The sequence below is a fragment of the Erythranthe guttata genome, chromosome 4, assembly GCF_056151865.1.
Source record: "Erythranthe guttata isolate IM_541 chromosome 4, IM_541, whole genome shotgun sequence".
In the NCBI taxonomy this organism is placed as follows: domain Eukaryota; kingdom Viridiplantae; phylum Streptophyta; class Magnoliopsida; order Lamiales; family Phrymaceae; genus Erythranthe; species Erythranthe guttata.
Window position 1 is genome coordinate 18,930,212 of NC_142536.1, and position 12,404 is coordinate 18,942,615.

Consider the following 12,404-nt stretch of genomic DNA (forward strand, 5'->3'; position numbering starts at 1 on the left):
TAAATGGAGAATTAGTGGGGGTGTTATAGTTTTTCTAGTTGTGAAAATGAGCATGATATATTATATCTTGAATCTAATTCAGCATGCGTGTGTTGAAACATTTGATGTGAAATGGTGGGGGTCTTAGAGAGCATGATCATATGATTAAATATTTTATGTATTGTTTAAATATTGAGAAATAGTGGGGGTTTTAGTGTCTACCTATATGAGCATGTTATAATTGATTTTAACGTGATATTTGTTTAAATTGTTCACTTTATGATTGCAAATTTGTATACTGATAATGTGATAAATTATGCTTTATTTGAAATCTTGATTATACAAGTAACTATAATAGGCCTAAATTTGCATATATGTGACATTGATGTGATTTACAAAGGCCTAATTGTGATTATTAAATTTGCTGAAAATTTATTAGCAAATATATTTGTGATTTGTGAAGTGAAACATTTTTTTCAAAGTTTTCAATATTGTTGAATTTTGAAAATCTAAAAGAGAGGAATTATATTCCAATTTTTCACCTTGTGTGAATGAGGTATATGCCGATAATTTAAAATTGAAAATTCATATCAATTTGGATTGATTATTTTGACATTAGCCTGTGAAGAGGCCGGTTGATACCGAATGTGATATATAAAATTCTAATGTGTGATAAATCAAATGCTTTGTGCTTTGATTAATGAGATTGTGAAAAATCAATGATTTGTGCATTGATAGATCATACATGTGATTGAAAAACTGCAGTTGGCAAATGCGAAAATCTTTTAATGGGATCCGGAACCATTAAAAGAAAAAACAGTACTGTGAATCTATGTGAAAATTGAAGTGAAATTATACGTGAAATTATATGCGAAATGGTTAATAAACCATTGAGTTCATGAGACTAAATGTCAAATAAGCGCTATTGAATTTGTGAAATTATATTTCACATTATTTCAGAAATCATATGAAATGCATTGAGGGGGATTGGATTAAAGCCTAAAATTATTCGAAAAGTTGTTGATGAGGATACAACCACCTAGGGACTGGAGATCCCAAGAACTAGGTTGGAGACCAACGATCTGAAAGCAACTTGATTGAGACAAAAAGTGCACACTTTTATTATCCATCCCTATGGTGCGTGTGCACTAATAAAGCTCGTAACGAATTGTGAGGTTGAGACTTTGATCTCTTAATGATTTCTATAGCCCGAATGGGTGGGGTGTTGGAGTTACGTAAACATCCTTGATAGAATTCACCTTGTGAGTGTGGAAGTGGGGCCGCTTCCTATGAGACCTATAGGCTGTTCTCTAGAGCTCTCACGAGAAATGGGGTAAAGCACATGGCCGTTAACGTGCTGGCTTTAGAATCTTCGATCGGGACACTTTGAGTATTATGTGTGCAATATGATTCTACGTGCCCCAAGGGTCACTGTTTGAAGGCTAAGTCCACTTTGATTCTAGTACGGGAAACATATTGTACTAAGTGAAGGTTTGAAGGCATTGTCCACTTTCATTATGCATAATATTCCGCAAAAGCTCAAATATTATTATTATTCTTATTTTTATTAAAATAGTGGGGGATTGTTGGGTTTTTTAATAAAAATAATATTTTATTGAATATTTTCTTTGACCAATTTATGAGGTCATTTAGAGCAATATTTTGAAACCACCAAAGACTTTATTTTGTCTCATAAAACCTCAATATTTTTCCTTTAATTCTATATTAAATATAGGTTTTATGGTGGTCATATTTTATACTATATAAAGGTGGCTTTGTAGCTTTGTAAAGGTACAAGAGGGAAGAGAAAAAGAAACATTTTTCTTCTATACTATATACTTATACTTTGAGCTTTTGTTGTGTGTCGGGTGTAAGCTTCTACTTCACTCGAACGTGCAATTTCGGTGAAGTTACAGCGGAGAGATAGGCTGGGCTGTTGTATCCCATAGGCGACACGATCGGAACCTTTTTGCACCTCATTAGAGAAGGGGTCGTGAAATTCGTCTTAAGAGAGCGACCTAGTCCGCGCCTCACCTTGCCTATCTCCATATTATCGTGGTTTTTATTGCAGCAACTTGTTACCTATAAAATTAGAGAACAAATGGAGTCCAAGCCTCATCCACAAGTTTCGTGATCAATCGTCAAATTGCAGCCGTGGTTCCAACAGAAACTTTGTCCATTAAGTTTTCCTATTTTAATTTTACACCCATTTTTTTTCCTTCTTGAATTATAAATTTTATATGTAGATTTGTAATGACTAATGTGATTAACAAACTCGTTGAAATTTATTTATATGTACACTTAAAAGTTATAAATGTTCATCTAACTTGATTTGTAAACTCATCGTTGATCGCATGATAAATAATCGAGATTAAGTTAGATGACAAATTTTAAATCTTTGGGTGTCCATACAAGAAAAAATCGTCAAGTTTTTTTTGTCTGTGTCATAAAAAAAAACATGCTAAATAAGAGCAAAATTACTATTTGCAAGGGATGTCCTAGTTGGTGGAGCAAGAGCACACAAAGATTTGAAACCCCTTGTAATGATTTTTTTATTTGAGTTCACCGCATATGATTAATCTTGTGTAATATTTGGTACACGTGGACATAAAGATAAACTAATTATTCTTACCTTAGGAATAAGTTCACTTCAGATCTAGGACTGAAAGATGTTTCGATTTTTAGGATTTTGAGTTTCGATTTCAGCATGGGACAATTTGCTCAACACCCTTAAAAGAATTTTTTTTTTTCATATTAGGAAAGACGTGTCTTTTAATTTTGTCGAAAATTCTTTCAGCTGCTTAGTTAGACCTTAAACTAAAAATAAACATTTTAGACCGAAAACACCTTATTTTCCTCCTTCTCACCCATCCTCAAAATTACATACAGCTGAAGAAAAATGGTGTCTTTCCACTCTCCGGCCTCTCCCTACCAGTCCTTTATTGCCGACTACCTAATTTCATTAACCGTATCATTTGAAAAAGTTATTCTCGCCTGTCTCATTCCTCGTTCTGAGTCTAAGATGTATATTTTCAATCCGATTTTTAGATCTAAGCTGTTCATTTTTTAGACTGTCTATTTTCAGTCTAAACTCTCTAAGTTACGTAAGCGGATTATTATACGGAAACCATATGAGGTAGAATTTTTTTTTGATGCCAGAACTTTTTATTACCAATTTTGCCCTCACAACTAATAAGTATTTATGTGGAAAGAAAATGTTATTATTTAATAATTTTCTTGGGTTAAGATTCTCCGGAAGGAGCGGAACAAAGCTTTCACCTGAAAAGATGACCCATTTTCCGTACAATCTGATGTGGCTGTTCAGAATTATTTTACTTTTCTTTTCAATCAATTATTAAAAAAATACATTTGTTGGGATTTCTTTGCCTTTAAAGTTTAATTTTTTGGTGGAGGGCAGGGCCGTAGGGGGGGCTCATCACACAAAGCAGAGGAATATATATAAGATATTAAAAAAAAATTAAACTAAAATGAAATAAATAAATAAATAAGGGTAAATTTACAATCACCCCTTAGGTATGTTCAAATTACGAAAAACTCCCTCATGTTTGAATAATTACATCTACCCCTCAACTATGAATCTTCTTACACCTCCACCCTTATGGTGTTAAATTCAACATAATCATCTAGATTGCGTGGACTATGATCTAATTTGTACTCTTTTTGTGTAAAAATGCAGTTTCTGATGCACCACAGTTTGATATATACAAGCCAAAAAACACAACTTATGATCACCTTGCTTCAAAATGTGGAGCTCGATTGGGATAAAACGGGTACAAAAGTGATAATATTACATATAATCTAGAAGATTCCACTGAATTTGAAACCGCAAGGATGGACGTGTAAAAAAAATTATAGTTGAGTGGATGGTTGTAATTACCCAAATAGTAGGGGGTTTTTCATAATTTGACCATACATTAGGGAGCGGTTGTAAATTACCCTATAAATAAAACATATATATAATCTATATAATATATAAAGGGAGAATACACAATTGAAGTTTTGGCATCTTCAATTTTGATCTCAAATCTTTTCATTTTTTTTATTTGTGGACTTCTTTCCTTAATTAGTCTTTATTTCATTTTGTCTTATTTATTATTTAACTTATTTCAAAAAAATGATTTCTTTATTACATTTATGTTAATTATAAAATAAATATTATATTGATATTTAATAAGGAAATTTCGAATTTCCTTTGATTTGGCCAATCATATCTTTTATTTTTTCTTACAAATTTGAATATCAGCATTTATGTTAATTATATAATAAATGGTTATTTCCTTATTTATACATATTTAACTTAATTATGATACTCAATACAAGTATAAAACCACATTTCTCATCCAACACCAAAGCAAAATTGTCCACTCGATTTTATCTTCATCTTCACCTCACTCCGACGCTAGAAGCAAGAAATGAAAGAAGAAAAAAGTTGGCTGATGATATTTTGTTAATGTTGTTTTTTCCGTTTTTATTATTATAATTTTAATACAATTTTATTTCAATGATTCTTTATCATTTTTATTTACTTATTTATTTCTATTGCTTTTAAAAGATATTTTAAATTACCATTCTATTTTATTTTCACTTTTTTTAATATATCCATTCAAATATTTATACATTTTTTTAATAAGTTTGAATTATTCTTTTTGTATATTATGTTCTGTTAGTTTTGGTTTTATTTTTATATTTTAAACAATTCCCAATGTTAATGCTATTTTTTTCATATAATTTTATTTCAATAATTTTGTAGCATTTTATTATTGTTTCGCATTATTTTTAATATAAAATTCGATTCACTATTCATTTTTATTTCTATTTTTTAATAATTCTATTCAAAAGTTTGTTCAAATGTTTAACGACTTTGAATCATATTTATATATTTATATAAAAGTGGAAATCCATTCTTTATGTTTTTTTTATTTTTTTTTTTCATTTTCTTAATATTTCACGATTTTATGGTATTCATGTATATTTTAAATAGTAGCAATAAGTAGACTAATATACCGTATTTTAAACCAGATTTATTTTTTTGGTGATTTCTTTCCCCGGTTACTGTTTATATCAATGGATTTCACAATGATTTGTTTAAAAAAAATATTTTACGTGTTTTTCAATATTTTCATGAAATTAGATATTAAAATTCAAAAACAATGATATTAATAATTTATTTGATTAATTGTCTTACCTATTTTGCACACCCTGCACACATATAAAACCTCCTTTTATATATATATTTTACTAATTGATTTTCATCAATATTCGTTGAAACAAGCTACATATTAAAAATTGAAACTAAAATTGCAATTGATTTTCATACATTCAGAAATGGAAATTTCTCGAAAAGGATAATTCTAATGCATTCGATCCGACTTTCACCTCTGAATGTGACAATCAATTACATACCTACTACATATTTATAATTAACTATTTATTCATAACAAATAATAAATAAATTATTTATTTATTAATTTGTTCCAATCGAAATATTCAAAATAGTTTCACTATTGCTTAATTTGGATACAACCACCATTCACCTTAGGTTAATCTTTAATATTTTATTTCGAGTTTTCTAAACGGATAAATACATATAAAACAAATAACTACGTTGTTTATTTATTTATTTCAATTGAATCATTCAAATTTAAGTCTAACTTTTTTTTTTTGAGTAAAAATTTAAGTCTAATTAAGACTTAATTTGGATTTACTTACTAGAAAACCACTAATTAAATGTGGTCAATATTTAACATATAAGTTTGTTTATAAAAATATAAATTCTACACTCTATGTTTCATTCATTCAATGACAATCCCATTAATTACGCATTTTCAATTTTAACTGAATTGTTCCTTTTTTATTTATACACATACAATTTATCCTCAAATACCTTTATCTCATATATTTTTCTTTGACATCCTAATAGGTATTCTTGCAATATAATTTCGATTATCTAATGAATTATCCTAATATACAAGTTGCGACATGTTTTTTTTTTTTTAAAAACTTTTTTTCGCTAAACCATAAACAATAATACAATATTTAAAAATTGGGTGAACAAATAATTTTACTTTTTAATTGTGTTTAGTGAACTATGTGTAGTACTATTTTAATTGTTTTGATAAACCTAATTTCACTTAAATTGGGATAAGTAGTTTTAGAATATCATTTTTCTTATTGCAATTAGATAGAAAAGTAAAAACTGGGTAATATTTTTAATTATTGTTTGGTGAATTATATATGTGTGTTGTACTATTTTCATTGTCTTGACAAAATCTAAAACTTATTTAAATAGGGATAACTAATTTTTAAAATATTTATACTGTTCGCATTACTAGAAACAACATTTAAGAAAATGGTAAACGATATTTTATAATGGGAAAATAATATTTTTTATTGTAAGTTATAGTTCGACGAATTTTGTGTTTTTAACTATTTTAGTTGCCTCATCTAAAATAAACCCATTCAAATCTTCGTAAATAATTTTCGAAATACCCATGTTGTTACCACAACTAGATAAAATATTTTTAAAAATGATTAAATGACATTTCATACTGGAAAAGTAATAATTGTTTACTTATTTCATAGTGAAATAATTATTTTAAAATTTTAAGTTATTGTTCGGTGAATTATGTTCATTGAACGATATTAATTTCTCTGAATAACATAAAACCACAAATATATAAATTACATTTAAAATATCTATTTTGTTATTATCACTGGACAAATAATTTAAAAAATGGATAAACGAAAATTTACAATAAGTAATTGTTTAGTGGATTAGATGTGTTCAACGATTTTAGTTATTTTAACTAACCTAAACCCATTTAAATATTGATAAATTATTTATAAAATATCTATTTCGTTAATATTACTAACTACTAGATGTAAAAAAAAAAAAGGATAAACGGCAATTTATAATGAAAATAAATTATAAAGTAAACATGTCATCAATTCTTTTTCCATATATTACTTCATAGAGATATGTTTTAATTGGAGTAAACGGATTTTTTGTACTCCTAATTATTTTTTGTGCACTATTAAAAGGAAATATTAATTAATTATGGAATAAATATGTCTAATTTTATTTAATGTTACGATTAATATTAATATTTGTATTCAGATGAGTATTAAGATTATCATTAGCATTACCATTAGTATTAACATTAGCATTAGCATTAGCATCAACATCAATATTATCATCAACATTAGAATTACCATTAGTATTAGCATTACCATTTTAGAATTAGTATTAGGATTATGATTATGATAAGGATTATAATTAGTATTAATATTAAGATTATGTTTAGTCTTAGGATTAAGATTAGTTTCGTATTAGCATTAGCATTAAAATTGGTATTAACATTAGTATTATAATTAGGAGTAGCATTAATATTAATAATAACATTAGAATTCACATTAATATATTAGGATTAGCATTAACATATTAGGATTAGTATATTAGTATTAGTTTTAATATGACTATAGTATAAATATTAGTATTAGTATTAGTATTAGTATTAACAAGGCCGGTTTTGGGGGAGGCGAAGTTGGCGGTCGCCTAGGGCTCCCGGATTTTTAAGAAAATTTAGGTCCCCCAAATTATGTTACATACACTTTATATATGAATACTTATTTTTTTAAACTTTATTATATATAATATTTTGGAACATCAATTCTAAAATAAATTTAATATAAATGATCAATAGATATTTTTTCAATTTTCTTAACCTTGGGGCCCCTAAATATTAAATTTATAATGTCTTAATTATTTATTATTATACCTAAAATAAGAATCATTATTCATTAGTCTATTTAAGTTTTATAAATATTTATGAAGTTTATTTTCTATAAAGATTATACGTCACGGGAGGAAGTGAACCAGCAAATCATCCTGTTAATTTTGATTTTTTTTTTTTTTTCCATATTTGAAGTTATTTTATGTTCATACATTTCAAAAAATGTTTCGGGGGCACTGCCCTTGAACCCCCGTAATCTTTATTTCATCATTTTTAGAAAATATTATTTATATGTTTTTAGTATATTTAATTTTGAACACCTTTTAATAAAATTGATTTGTCAAATAGGGCCACCGGTTTTAAGTTGTTTTTTAAATCTCGCCTAGGGCCCCTGAATTCTCAGGAACGGCCATGAGTATTAACATTAGTATAAGTATTTGTATTAGTAAGTATTAACATTAGTATTAGTATTTGTATTAGTAAGTATTATGATTATTTCTACTAGGATTTGGATTGGATTACAATTATGATTATTATTATGATTATGATTAGGAATATGATTATTATTATTATTAGAATTAGCACTGACATTAGAATTATAATTAGAATTAGTATTAGTATTAGCATTTGAATTAACATTATGATTATACGTAAGATTAGGATTATGATTAATATTAGCACTAGCATTAGGACTAGGATTAGTAGCATTAGTTTAGGACTAATATTAGTACTAGAAATAGGCAGTAGAACTAGAATTACGATTATCATTAGCATTAGTATATTATGATTAGCATTAGCATTAGCATATAAGTATTAGTTTAGTATTATGATGAGCATTAGCATTATTATTAGCATATAAGTATGAATATTAGTATTGCAATATATTAGCATTTTGATTATTAATATTACTAGCATTATAATTAGAATTATGATTAGAATTAGGATTAATATTACCATTAGCATTAGTATATTAAGAATAATATTAAAATTAGTGTTAGCAATAGCATATTTGCATTTCTTTAAGGATTAGAATTATGATTCGTATTATTATTAGGATTAGGATTATAATTAGAAGTAGTATTAGAATTAAGATTAACATTAATATTAGTATTAGGATTATGATTATAATTTTGATTAGAATAATGATTGGGTGTAGTACTAGGATTAGGATTATGGTTAGGATTAGCGTTAACGTTATGATTAAGATTAGCATTAGGAGTACTAATAGTAATAGTATTATTATCAGATTAGTATTAGTATTACTATATTAGTATTAGTATTAGCAATGGTAGGTAATGATAATGATAATGGTGACGGTAGTTGTAATGGTAATGATTGGTATATTGGTATGAATATCGGTATTTGTATCGGTATCTATATCAATATTGGTATCGTAATGATAATAGCAATGATAATGGTAATGGTAATGGTAACGGTGTTGGTATTGGTGTTGGTATTGGTAATGGTATTGGTAATGGTAATAGTAATGGTAACGGTAATGGTAACGATGTACTCGCCATTTGTATACGGAAATTAAACCTTCGATATTTAGCTTTTTTTTTTCACTTTTTTTGGCTGAATTTGTTATTTACATGAAATAAATTTTTTTAAACTTTGTATTGCACATTGATCTTACTATTCCGAGAACTTTTTAAAATTAAATATTTATTTTTATAATGAATTTCCCGTGCAACGCACGGGTGAAGTACTAGTTATATATTATAATAAGATAGTGTACTCCACATTTTTTCAGTTTCTATATATTAAAAAAAAATTGAAATATTTGCATTCTTTATTGTCAAAATTTGCCTTATACAATTCAATTCATCAATTCATTTTGAGTTTTCAGCTTTTCGATTTAAACTTTAAGAAAAAAGAAAAAGAAAAATATTGCATGATCGCATTGCTTTTGCGATTTATTACGATTTTATACACTCCAGTCAATTTTAGTATATTTATGTTGCTTTTGTAAAAATAAGATGAAATAAATAAGTAATTGTGAAATTATATTAAAGAATAAGAAAATAATTGGAATTGAAGTTTAAAAGTTTATTGCAAATGAAAATTTAATTTTAAATTAGAGATGTACACAGCGGCGGAGGTGGGCCGGGCTTGGGCGGCGGAATAAGATGTTAGTTTGATGGTCCATAAAAGACTTCACATGGGAGTGCACGAGGCCTTGCCGGAGGAATAGACATCTTTAAAAAATAAAAATAAATAAATAAATAAATAAATAATAAGAATGAAAAATAAAAATTGAAATCTAGATGTGAGAATGATTATTGAATTTATATATAGCCAAATATGTCACGAACACGTGCTATATGATGATAGAGTTGAAAGAATAAAATTTGGTGCCCCTATTTTGTCATTTTATTTGATCTCTTCTTCTTGTGTTGGCCTCACTTTTAATTTGTTCTCATACCTAATGTTGGTGTGGAATAAATAATTAATTAACTAATTAGTGGTTGTAGAGAAAAAAAAGAATTAGTGGTATATATAAGTAGGGTTCATTAGCAATAAACCCCTTATATATATAATAAATGGTGATATATTCACCCCTTAAATCTTTCTTTGTGATAACCTCTTAGAAATTGTATTCCCAATTCTACCCTTATATCAATTAGCATAATTAGTCTCAATTATTCATTTTTTTCTATTTCCATAACAATAATCGAATTCATAAAAATCTGCTTCTAAATTTCTAAAAAAATGCTACCAAATCAAAAAAATATGATTTTTTTTTGTTTTTTTATTTTTTATTATTTTTAGATTATTTATCCATTTTTTATTTATTTTTTATTTTTTAATTTTTTTTAATAAAAATAGTTTTTTTAATTTTTTTTTAAATAAAAAATTGATTTTTTTTTCTCGACATGTTTACAACGCCGAATATGACTATAGTTGAATATCACTATATGTGACTATGTAGACATATTCTTTCATTATATTACAAGTTTTTACATTTTCAACTTAAAAAATCCGATTATATAGTGCGGTATAGTCATTTTTACCAAATTATATAAAACAACGAAGACTCCCTATTGTTTACGAAAACAATCCAATCAAAATCCACATAAAAAATAACAATTTTGAATCTAGTTATTAGAAGTCAACTTGAAAACGAGAAGATAGAACATATTTGAATATGACTACAATCATATTCAATACTAGTCGTATTCCAATATACCTACAATCATATTCGAAAAATACATAAATATGACTGTAGTCATATTCGAATATGACTATAGTCATGTTACTGTTGCTGTTCAAATCTGAATGAAAAAAATGGAAAAATACATAAATAAAGATAGAAAAATAACGAAAGAGAGGCATGGGGAGTCGACGACAACGGCGGTGGTGGCGGTAGTGAAGGAAAGAGAGTGAGAGAGGCGGCGACGGTGGTGGTGGACAAATATGAAATTTTTTTTATTGAGAAATCGAGAAACATAACGAAAAAGAGAGAAAGAGCCTTACGTGGAAACGAACGACAACGAGCGGCGACGGTAATGGTGGTGTAAAAATCTATGTGGAGACGATGGTGGTGTAAAGAGACAGAAATCGAGAGAGGCAACGAACACGAAAAAATAATAAATCACTAATCAACAATAGTCATATTCAAACCAATGTAGTCACGTTGATGCTGCTGTTTCAGATCTGGAGAGAAAAGAAAAAGAAAAAAATCGAAATAACGAAAGGGAGGGAGGGGGAGGCGCAACAACGACGGTGAATGAAAAAGAGAGTGGGGACGTGGCTACGGTGGCGGTGGTGAACAAATCTGGAAAAAAAATTTGAGAAATCGAGAGAGAACGAAAAAGGGAAATCTCCAGGTAACGTATCCGACGAAGGGCGACGACGAGGTGGGGGAGGCACCGCCGCCACCACTTGTACAGAAGAGGGCCTCCTGCATTAGATTCGGGCGACCGGCGGTTGAAATGTATTATTGGCTCCGGCGGTGACGAGTGCACGAACAACGGTGGCTATGGTGAGCGGATTATGGCGGTGGTGAAAAAGATGAAGGAGTGCGCCGGCGAGTATACAAATTTGCAGAAAGAAGAAGAAGAAAAAAAAAAGACGACGTGAAATTGGGAACGAGAGAGAAGGGGAGTGGAAGAGAGAAATAAAATTGTATCACGTTAAAAACCTAACCACAGAAGGACAATTTAGTCTTATCATATCTGGTCAGGGGGTCTCACTAATTAAGAATGAAACTTAGGTGTAGGCAAAAGTCTCTAAAGATCAATTGAGTTTAGTTCAAAATAATTTTCATTGGAGGGGGTATTGCATATTTCCCCATATAACTATGCATATTGATATATGCATAAATATATATTTAGGGAATATTTTCCCTTCTTTTTTTAAATTTGAACCGATCCGATTCAAATCCAAAATTTTCCGATACCTGACCCTATAGGCTAAAATTATGTTTCTTAATCTCGGCTCTTTTTTTTTTTTTTTTTTTTTTTTTTATGGAAAATAACATTATATTAACTCACTGAGAAGCAAACTATAAGGAAGAGAAGACCCCTTACAACCCAATAGTTCCAATGCTCTTAACTTAATACCTGAGCGCTTGACGGAAAGAAAATGAACAATAAATAAAAGAAAGGATAATAAGAAAACATTCATCCATCAATCAATGCCCCAAATGATGAGGTTGATGGCTCGCCT